The sequence below is a fragment of the Nanorana parkeri genome, unplaced genomic scaffold, assembly GCF_000935625.1.
Source record: "Nanorana parkeri isolate BGI_ZX_2015 unplaced genomic scaffold, ASM93562v1 scaffold369, whole genome shotgun sequence".
Taxonomy (NCBI): Eukaryota; Metazoa; Chordata; class Amphibia; order Anura; family Dicroglossidae; genus Nanorana; species Nanorana parkeri.
In genome coordinates, this window is record NW_017306637.1 from 649,869 (window position 1) to 662,203 (window position 12,335).

Genomic DNA, 12,335 nt, shown 5'->3' on the forward strand with positions numbered 1-12,335 from the left:
CATTCCATCTCAGTGCTGCTCATCTCTTGCAGCCACTTTGCAGCCAATTCCTGTCCACTTGCATGCACTCCGGCAATCACTGTATGGCCTTTTATTAGGACAGGTTTCTGATGGTGACAACAGTGGTCCGTGCCTGCGTAATGTGAGTTGAAACTGGTGGTTTCTTCTGGATGCTGTGTTCCTACATTCTACATAGAACCTTTTGTTTAGCTTTAGATAGAGTAAGGGAGGGTTATAACCTTTGTCAGCTTTTTTTTGCCATCTGTGTCCCATTGGGGAGATTTCCCTTCACTTCCTGTCTGATAGCCACAACATCAAGTGAGAGGGATTCCCTCCAAAGTGCAGGAAATCCCCAGTGGTCAGCAGAGTCACAAGAACTAGTGTACCCATAGGAAGATTTCCCATCTATTCCTGTTCTAATGACTGACAACCCACAATTTGGAGCTTAACGGTCACCAGGACAAATGGGAACACAGACAGCAATAAAATCCTGACAGGGGTTCTAATCCCTCTCCACTCTATCCAAAACAAAACACAAAAAAGTTTTGTCTTCAGTTGCACTTTAAAAAAAAGAGGAGATGCTAAGACGTATGTGGGGTAAGTGGAAGATGGAGTGATATTTTTGGATACATTGTTCAAGGAGAAGCTGGTTTATACTGTAGATATGGATACCCCTTTTGTAGGGGGGAGGGGGATGTCAAATTAATAGATACTTTTGCTTTATAGTTATGCAATAAGATATCTTTGGCTATTTGGAAATCAAAGATACAAGTTAATTTATAATAGTTCTATATTTAGGGGTTGATTGAACTCCGAATTGCTGGTTGCAGCCGGTGCAGTAATAACTTGGACGGATATTTTCAGATAATTTGATATTCTACCTTTTCTTTTGCTGGTATGCGGGGAATGCATGTATGTGTATATATACATTTATTGTTTGTTATAGGTCTGGTCTATATGCGTTATACAGAAGGTATTATTATTATTATTATTATTATACAGGATTTATATAGCGCCAACAGTTTATGCAGCGCTTTACAATATAAGGAAGACATTATAATCACAATACAATTCAAGACAAGATGGTAAGGAGGGCCCTGCCCCTGAGGGCTCACAATCTAAAAGGGAGGGGGAAGTGATACATGACGAGGTAACTGTGTGGGGATGAATTGTCTGAGAACGTGATGTTTGTGTGGTTAGGTTGAGGTGGGATAGGCTTCCCTGAAGAGATAAGTCTTAAGAGATCACCTAAAGGCAGTCAGAGAGGGAGCCAGACGGACAGGTTGGGGTAAAGAGATTCAGGTTTGAGGATTTTAAACAAGGTTTAAGATATAGCCGGGGGCAGAGTTGTGCATGGCTTTGTAAGTTGTTGTTAATATTTTGAATTTGATCCTTTGGGCTATTGGAAGCCAGTGCAGGGGTCGGCAGAGGGGGGTTGCAGACACTGAGTGGTTGGTTAGGTGAATGAGTCTAGCAGCAGCATTCATGATAGACTGAAGGGGGGATAGCCTGTGTAGTGGAAGGCCAATGACGAGGTAGTTGCAATAGTCAAGATGAGAGATAACAAGTGAGTGGATGAGTAACTTTGCGGTTTCATTAGTGAGGAAGGGGCGTATTTTGGACATGTTGCGAAGGTGAAGGCGGCAGGATTTGGATAGTGATTGGTAGAGCTGCAGCTAACGGTTATTTTCAAAATCGATTAGTTAGCCGATTATTAAGTTCAATTAATCGGTTAATCGGATAAAAAGTTAAATTACATTTAAAAAAATGGCTCCAGTGATGGGACTACTAGTTTGTATTGCAATTGTAGTCTATCACAGGAGCAACCTTAGAGCGGTAGAAGTAAAAAAAAAAAAAAAATGTGGTGTACAATATAGTGAAATTGGAAAGTGTAAAATTTTACAGCAATGAATGCAGAATGTCACCGGCTATAGAGGACTACAAAGCCCAGGTATAGTACATTATACTGTGCAATGCAGAATACCACCAGCTATGGAGGAATACAACAAATCCCAGCTGGCGGGATCCCAGTACATTATAGCTGGCGGTATTCCGCATTGCGCTGTATAATGTATTATTGCTGGGTTTTGTAGTCCTCTATAGCTGGTGGACTGACTGCGGGCGGGTCTGGCAGCGGCGAGCATGAGGTGGAGAGGAGGTGCGGTCACGCAGCGTGTGTGGAGCCGTGAACTGGGCCATCTAATCGGAGGCCGATTAATCGATGATTGAAAAAGTTGACAACTTTTTCAATAATCGATTATAATAGATTTAGTCGATTAGTTGTTGCAGCCCTAGTGATTGGGGAAGAAAGGTGAGGTCCGAGTCAAGGATGACACCTAGGACCTTGGCATGGGAGGAGGGTTGGATAGTTGTGTTATCAATCTCAAGGGAAAAGTTAGGGGAAGGTGCACGGGCGGGAGGAAATATCAAGAGCTCAGTTTTTGAAAGGTTGAGTTTTAATAAGTGTTGTGACACCCAGACTGATATGTCAGTTAATAGATTAGTGACACGAAAGGACACTGAGGGGGTGAGTTGTGGAGTAGAAAGATATATTTGAGTGTCATCGGCATAGAGGTGGTATTGGAAGCCATGTGAAGTTATTAACTGACTAAGTGAGGAAGTGTAGATGGAGAAGAGGAGGGGTCCAAGGACAGAGCCTTGGGGGACCCCAAGGCAAGGGGAAGAGGAGGGGAGGAGTTAGATTTGTAGGTGACACTAAAGGAGTGCTTAGATAGGTAAGAGGAGAACCATGAGAGAGCAGAGTCTTGTAGGCCAAGCAAGTGGAGTTTTCTGAGGAGGAGCAGGTGGTCATACTTGACATACTCATACCTAGTAGAATGATTGGCTCTATCGGAATAGCCGGCTCCCCCGGCTTCCTTGGTGGGGTCCTGTTGGTTCCCTTGCATCTCTCTCCGTCCGCGGACATGATCAGAGGTGGATGGTATTTGTGCCGCAATTTTTAAGTGTTCATTGTAAGTTTAATAAAGTTGATGAACTATGTTCATTAGTATATTTGTTATAAAAGAATTAAAATTAACTAATGTTTTCTAATGTTGGAACTCTTTGTAGAAAGATAGTAGCCCATTCCTGAAGAAGCGGGTCTCAGTTAAACGTGTAGAGAAAAGTCAACGGTCAAATAATGTAAAATATTACAGACCATGTTTATGACACTCTATGGGAGGATGAGGCTATGTCTGATTTAAACTAAGACGATCTTAAAGAATTTTAAAAATATTTTTGAATAAAGTTTATTATGTTTTTATACACAATATTTGTGATCCTTGGGGTACCTAAAAAGGAGGTACCCCTCCTTTCTATGCACACCTATATGTATGACTATATCCTTCAGTTATGTTATAGTGTTATGAATACATTTAAAATAATGCTACTATGTTTGCTTTGCTGTATGTTTCTTTTTTAATAAACTCGTTGTGAAAGAAATTGTGTAGTGTAGTCTCCATTGGAAGTCCCTGTGACAAGGCAGGAGCACATTTGGTAGTCAGGGACAGAGAGTTGTCACCCTATAACACGAAATGCCTGAACAAGGATCTTCATGGCAGGATCACCAGGTATTATGTTAATTAAATCTGCAGATTTGAAAACATTGAAAACCACTCTTGAAAATACAATAACATGTTACAATTTATATCAGATTTTTAGTGGCTGGGTTTACATATATCAGAACTCCCCATTTCTGCTTGAGTGATTGTCTCACTGCTTTTGTCATAAGTCTGCACTTTACATCCCCGTTCACATCTGGGCGATTGTTCATCTGTCATGCATTGTATACCATTGCACGACAAAAGGAAACCCATATTTTCTTATGGTGCTACATGTATGCAATTTACTTTTGTCTGGTTTTGAAAATGCTGCTTGTCCTTATTTTGGTGTGACTTGGTGCGATTTTGGCCCCCATGGACTTTAATGGAATTGTATAAAAAGTGCCTTTACTTGTTTTTGATGCATTTTTCCATAACAACAGAGAGGAGATGGAGAGACAAGGTTGCAGAATGCTGGATGTCAGAGCAAAGCCATTGTTACATGATCCCAGCCACCACCAATACCAAAATGGCAGGATATATCATAAGACTAAAGCTGGCCTACACTCAAATTTTTTTCATTCAACCTGCGGGCTGAACAAAAAATATAACAGATTCCTCCATCTATGCTTATGAGCATGGATGGTGGAATCCACTACTGTTTCTATTGTATTCTGACAGTAACCGGTGCTGGGATCACAGCGTCACGCAAATCCCGGAAGTGAGCGCGGCTGCGCAAAAGACACCGATCGTTTGACTTTTAAATGTAAGTTTGGATATATGTTTTAATAAACGGTTTTAATATGCTTCACCATGAGGAGTCCCTCTTGATTTTGTGATTTCTGGGTAACATCATCCGGCTAAACACCAGGAGGAAGTACCAGAGAGATATCTGATCCTATACCTGCCTCATACTGACTGCAAAATTTCAAAAGGACTTGTATGCGGTGAGTGAGCACTGCCTAGGGGGTTTTAGTTTGTGTGAAACACTCTGAAGACCACGTTATGCACCAATAGTGGATACACCAGCATGAGTAAGATAAGAGATTGGAGGGACGTTTAACAAAGGAATTTTTTCATCACTATATGAACTCATATTGAATTGTTTGTTGATTTTTCAATTGGTCAGCAGTTGTTCACGGTTTTTCTGTATGTTGAGAAGTCTGTATAAACAGACAAGAGTCACAACACTATTTATCACTTGCACAAAGTGACTGTATATTTAAATTTTTTATTATTTGAGTCACTAATATTTTTGGTTAGTGGTCACACATTTATTTAGTCATTCATTTATTTATCACAATTTCAAGAGACCACCTGGTCTTTCGGTTCCCCTTACATTTTCACAGATATAAATTTATATTGACAGCTCTAGAGGAGAGTTTTTCACTGATATTTAATTTATATTACTCACAGCACTTGTGAGTCACTTGTTTTGTTTAGATAATTAGTTTGACACAGTAGGGGCTTTTAGCTCCGCAAAATCTCTTTTTAATGGGTTCATTGAGTGTCAGTAGTCAGAGGTCCAGTAGATGGAGCACATGTTGAAGCCAGAGTGTAAGTGCCTCTCACTATCTTCTGCTTCTCTTCTCCTCACTGGCGGAACTACCAGGATCGCAGCGGTCGCAATTGCGACCGGGCCCTGGCGTTCCGCCAATTGGGGGGGCCCAGCGAGGAAGAAGAGGCCCCCATCCTCCATATGGTAATGCAATCTCCCCCTCATGTGATCAAACAAGATACTGGAATAGGAACGCGTTTCGGGGAAGCCTATCCTTTTCCTCAGGAAACATCATAAAGCATGGGAAGAAATTGCCAGAGAAGTGGAATGCTTTACTTTCTTCCCACAAAAACACACAAGGTAAGCTCCATGTTACGCTGGCACATTGGCATAGTGGCCATGACACTAGATTGCAGCACAATTACACAGGCAAACAACAGCAAGAGGAAGCCAGAAGGAAGACGTTATCTATTGATGCCACAGGAGATATTGCTTCTCATTGGGCAAAACAAAAACAAAAAAAAGCATGAAATACGTGCTAAAACAACACATGAAAGACGCAGACACAAGTGTGAAGCTAATTTCATCTTTTACATTCCTACACCTACAGGAATGCAGATCTTTCTGATATTGCTCATGTGATTATATTGAAGGAAGACCCTCCTATAAGAGAGAAAATGATGATTCAAGTCAATTTCTTCTTAAAGGGTAATTCCACTTTCTCATGTGAATTTGGGAAAATGGAATTACCCCCTCCAATCTGGCCCCCCTTTCCACCCCCTGCTATACTTACCTTTGGGCGAATGCTCCTTCCCCTTCGCCGGTGCTGTTGTACTATCCGTACTCCGTACACGCCAGCGCAGCCCTGCACTCTGTATTTTACATTTTGCTCAGAGCAAAGAAGCGCTTCTCATTAGTCAGCCATTTTTTAAATCCAAAATGCAGGGCTGCGCTGCCGTGTATGGGATATTATTTTTCTTAACAAAGCCAGAGTTACACTTTAAATATAAACCTTATTCAACACAGAGTTTAAGATGGTATTTGCCAGCGGTAGGCAACCTTGGCATTGCAGCTGTTGTGCAAGTCCAATGAGGCATTGCAAGACTCTGATAGCCACAGGCATGGCTCTCAGAGGCATGATGGGATTCGTTTCACCACTGGAGTGCCCAGGTTGCTTACACATGCTATATGGTATACTGTACACTGGTAAGCCATGTATAAAGTCCAAATAAGCCTTTATTGCACATTTGCCCTAACTGTGCTCAAAGTACTCCACAATGCACCAAAACAATACTGTGCAGGTCTTTGTACATTTAAAGATAAGCCAGTATATCACCAAAGTATCTCTGTACATATTTAAAAATAACAGCAACCTTTATGTGGAAATTCATGCTGTGCTGGTGGATGAAAAGTAGCGACAGCGAAGGATTGTAGAGAAATGAGAGATAATTGTCAGACATTCCCCCACAGGAAGCAGGAACACGCATGTGCCTCTTTAATGTGCCGCTTTCTCATGCACCAAGAAGCAGCATTTGTGTTCTAGGCTCTTGAGTTTACCCCGCAGTCTAGCAGTCAAGCTGTGCCCTCACAGCTTGGAGCGCCTGATAATGAGAGGCGATTCATCAAGCTTCAGTAACTTGTGGTAATGATCCCCCAAAACAAAACAAGGGCTTACCGCTTTGATAGGAGAATCTATTTATTCACACATTAACTGTCTTTCCTATGTCAATAGAAGAGCGTTGTTCATCCTAGAAGTAAAGTAAAATGTATGAGAATACACTATTGTTGAAAGAAGTTGCACATGCCAGTTTTTCCTGTTATCCTATGCAGCTTGGAATTATTATTATTATTATTATTATTTTAAGTACTGTATGTGGTGATTATAGGTGCCCGAAAATACACCAAGAAAAAAATATTGTTAAAAGGACAAGAAGAGTAGACACCTCTATTGGGCCAATTTACTAAAGATAAAATGAGTTTGCATGCTTTATTTTGATGTGTTTTTGTGTGCTTTTTTTTTTTTTTTTTTTAATTTTTTTACATATATTGTTTCATGCATTAAAGTGTGTATGAAATTGAGATGGCTCCTGTTTGGGAAGAGTTTCAGTGGCTGGATCATTGGCATGTTTTCCCTGTTTTCCTATTGTATTAATATGGCATGTGTCATGTATTCTCCTGAAAATGTAACTTACTTAAAGCCCAAATTCAGGCTCCTGTTGTACGCACAGTATGATTTCAGTTTTTGGGGTTGAATAACATTGGATGTCATGCAACCCAGAAGACTGAGGATATATTGTGGCAGAGAAGAAGTACTTCAGAGGACAGCATCACAGAGGAGGTGAATATTACAGCTTTGTGAATCAAGCAATGCTGATCTGATCTATTAAAGTGTCAGCGCGAAGAAGTCAAGCAAAACAAAAGCAAACGCACTCATCAACTCATAACCATCTTTCAATCAAGGTGCACATGGAAGGGCTTTCTACAGTACAACAGCAAAAGTTTCCCAGCACATTCACCAGCCAGCATGCAAAAAAAACTTGTCTAACCGTTAAGGTTAAAAACAAAGGTTTTAGATACACTGACAGTCATTTTGGTGTCACCCCCTCTAAAAAGTCAGGCACTCGGTCAAGGACTGAGAGCCCGACAGTGTCAGGAGAGAGGAGGGTACCCGGCGGCATACCTCATCCCGCCGGGTGAAGGTGACACCCGGCCTCGGGACGCCCCTGCTGCTAGACGCTGTCCTGGTCCCCAGAGAGCTTCACATCACCTCTTTGAAATCTTGTCATGTGACCCCTGTTAAACAGCAATGCAGAATACCACCAGCTATACAGGACTACAAATTCTAGCAATACTTTATACAACAATACAGAATACCATCAGCTTTGTATAATATATTGCTGGAATTTGTAGTCCTGTATAGCTGGTGGTATTCTGCATTGCTGTATAACCATTATACAGCAATGCTGAATACCACCAACACAGCTACAGTCCCCCCAAGCCAGCCATAACCCATAGACTCCTTAAACTCGACTAAAGGTGCCCACACACCTTACAATTTATCTGCAGATGTTCTGTTGTCAGATGGAAAAAGTGCAACAGATTGGCCCAGGTGGAGATTACTCCATCCACACAGTTAAGTGTAGATGGAGGAATCTGTTGCACCTTTTCCATCTGACCACAGAAAATCTGCAGATAAATTGTAAGGTGTGTGGGCAGCTTAACACATGCAGGCTGCAGCACCTCTTCTCCTGCATACTTGGCAGCCAGTAGAGGGGAGGGTCACAGGAGAGGGTCCTCGCAATGACCCAGACCGGAGAATGTGGCTGCCTGGCAGTGCCTCCAGGCTCTCGTATCGGCTCCGCAGTTATTGTAAATGTCAGGCAGTTGCACAGCCACCAGCGCCGGTACACACAGCTGTCCCTCAGTGTCACCGACTTTACTGCAGTTCATTGTACAAAGGTTTTTTTTATAATGAACCGCAGTAAAGTCTGTGACAGCTGTATGTAGTTGCGGGACCTGCGGGTGGCAGAGGCAAGGATCGGAACTCGGGATGGGAGCGGCACTAATCTGGGGCCCAATTGCCCCACCCCTGTATCCGCCACTGTCCTGACCCCTGTACTCTGTGCTGTATGCAATCCTAACCCCTGTTCATTGTGTGCTACACACTCCTGACCTCTGAACTCTATGCGATATGCACTCCTGTCCCTTGCACTATATACACCAGGGGTAGCCAAACTTTGGCACTCCAGCTGTGGTGATACAACAAATCCCATCATGCCTCTGGAAGTCATGCCTGTGGCTGTCAGAGCCTGGCAATGCCTTATGGGATTTGTAGTTTCACCATAGCTGGAGGGCCACAATTTGGCTACCCTTGCTATACACTATGTTGTTCATCTCATACTCCTGACCAGTGGCATCACAAGAGGAGTGCGGCCTGCACTGGGTGAACCCATCAGAGGGGGTGACACCAAAATGGCTCACAGTCATTTTGGTGTCACCCCTTCTGAAAAGTCGGACAGATGGTCATGGAACGAGTGCCCAACAGCTGTAGAATAGAGGAGGGGACCCAGTCACATACCTTATCCCACCGGATGAACGTCCCCTCCTCTCTATGCTGGTGTCCATCACCGAGATGGCTTCCGGCAGGTAAGTGCGTGTACTTAATGACGTCCCGGCGGGTGACAACAGGCAGCTGCTCCGGGTGACACCCAGCCTGGGGCTGCCCCTGACCACTGCACTCTGTACTCTGAATGAGTTGCATTGATTTAAAACATGTGTATGCTGTTGGATGTTTACTTTTACTGGCTTTTACTTTTCCTTGCGATATTTACATGCACATTGATTAAAGACTATTTTGTGGTTTAAAGGACTGTGGCATGTATACAGTGACTAGGCTCAGGTTTTATTAAATGGTGCCTTTTAGGCCCCTCCCACTGTTAGTGCAATTTGCCCACACTCCCTATTCAGCGCAGAAAATGGTGGTTGTGGTTACGATTTTTCTCATCTGGGTACACACAGGTGCCCCAGGTCTTTCAAAATCTCAGCAATGTCCTTGCTTGGAAACAACTTATTTGAGTGCTGGAGGACAGAGTGGTCCATCCACATCTAACCTGACCTCACTGTCTACTAGAAAGTGTATTGAATGCTTCAAGTAAGTATTCACCTCTCCTTGGAATTTTCTGCTTTTTTCAGATTTCAAATGGCTTTAAGCTGCAATTACAGCGCAGATTTTCTTTGGTGTAAGTTGCTGCCATCTTTGCCCATTAGGATCACTCGAATATTTGCCTTTTCTACCTTCTACTCAAGCCTGGTCACAGATTCTTCATTGGGTTGAGGTCTAGTCTTTGACTGGGCTATTCCAAAACATTCAGGTTCTTTGATTTAAACCAATCAGGGTAACCTGGGCTGTGAGTTTAAGGCCATTGCCTTGCGTTAGTCTCAAGTCTTCTGCATGCTGTAAGAGATTTACTCTAAAACTGCCCTGTATTTGGCTCCAGCCATGTTGCTCTTAATCAGTTTATCAGTCCCTTCCAATAAATAGCATCCTCATAACACAATGCTGCCGCCTTCACGAGGATGGTGTTCTCAGGGTGATGAGCAGTGTTGGCTTTTGAGTAGAGTAAGGCCAAAAAAATTCAGTTTTGGTCTCATCAGTCTAAAAAAGATTTGTATTACATGGTTGCTATATCTCCAACATTTATTTTTGCAAAACCTAATGTTATATTGTTTTTTCAGCAATTCCTTTCTCCCTATCACTTTTTTATGAAGACCAGCTTTGTCAAGCATCTGGGTTATAGTTTTTAGTGGCAGGCCGAACAGGACCCGAGTTCGATTCGAATTCGAAGTTTGGAACATTCAAAAAGTTCGAACTCGAACTCAATGCAAGTCTATGGGGTAGAACTTTTTAAAAAAATTGTCCCCTTTAAGAGGCCTTATATGCAATTTATTGGCCATGAAAGGTGTATGGGGATTCAGGTACTGCCCTGGGGGACAGGAATCAATGGAAAAAAAAACACTTACCGTTTTTAAAGGAGCAGTGATTTTAACATCACTTAAAGGGTTACAATAAAAATAAAAAATTCCTTTAAATATCGTGTCTGGGGGGTCCCCTTAACCTGCCTGTAAAGTGGCAAATCTGTACGATGTATTGAACCTGCTGCAGCAAAACTGACATTTCTAAAGAAAAATAAAATGACATTTATTTTTTATAGTGTGCAGTTCCACCTCCCAAACAATGCCAGACCCTTTAGGTTTGGTAGGAATGTCAGGAGGGACCCCATTTATAAGCGTGGGGATCCCCCAAAAGTCATACCAGACCCTTAAGGCTTGTTAGGAGTATTTAGGAGGGACAAGGTGTAAAAAAAAGAAAAGAAAAAAGTGTGTGGGATTCCCCCTCAAAATCATACCAGACCTTTAATCTCTGGTAGGAATTTTAATCTAAAATTCCTTACCAGACCCTTGATCCGAGCATAGGCCTGGCAGGGCCGGAAAGGGGGGGGGACACGAGCGCCCCCTCCCATACCAGGCCACATGCCCTCGGCACTGCGAGGGTCGCAACTGGAAAAGCACCTTGTCTCCGTGCTGATGGAGACAAGGGCCTCTTACTCACAATCCCTGGGGCGTTGGTTGTGGGGGTGCGGGCAGGGGGCTTATTCACAAATTTGAAAAAAAACCCCCAAAAGACATGTTTTTGACAAGTCTTTTATGTAATAAAAAAAAAATGGATCCACTGACGTAATCCAGCGTCAATCATGACATCCAGCGTTGTCTACGATGATGACTCCTCGACAAAATAAAACAATAAAAAATATCATGCCTCTCACAACTCTCTGTGCCCTGATTGGGCAAAGTCTTGCACCTGACCTGTGGTCAGGTGTAAGGCTTTAGCCAAACAGGGCTCACAAGGCACAGTGCCTTGAGCGGGGTGCTCGGCGGGCGAATAGCCCACCAAACACCCTGACAGTTCGTGTGTTCGCCGAACACATGAACTGCCGATGTTCAAGTCGAACTCACGTTCGGCTCGAACTTCGAGCCCAACCCTAATAGTTTTGACATGGGCCGATTGTCCTATCTCAGCTGTGGAGTTCTGTAGATGGCTTGGTTGCCTCTCAACCCTCAATGGAGCTTCTCCAGAACTTTATCCAGGACTGGAATGGTTTTTAATTTTGGTCTCCACACAAGGGTGGCTCCATAGCACCCTGCAAGGGAAAGAAGCCACCATAAAATAGGAAATCAGGGTCAGTGCTCAGGACACCAGCTAATTCTGCAGATTTGTTTTTTTTTCTTTTCTACTTTTACATTTTGTATATTTTTTTTTATAAATGAGTGACATAAATGCATTTTAAATTCTAGGTTGTAACAGTACAAAATGTAGAACAATACCAGGATGGGGGAGTGAGTACCCATGCAATCAACTATACTGTATAATATTTCAGTTACTTTTAAAGATAAAAGGAGAAAACATACCAAACCATACAAAGCTGAATATTTTTTATATAAAGAACTATAATGCATTGTCACAAGAATTATAGTTCCTTGACCTCAGCTATCCATTGCTCTCACTGTGACCAGAGTGTGACTATATTGTGGCACATTATTTACAGGTGAAGTGTTATTTTGTAATCTCACAACCCAGCAGTGTTTATTATAGGTGTAATGCCGCAAAGCAGAGAAGTGGCATCACAATTCAGTAAAAAAAAGGAATTGAACCTAAATATAAACATCATTGTATGTGAAATTAACACATTAGAAAGTGTGAAAATTCTTAGCTGCTAATATACAGTGTGTGTGTATATATA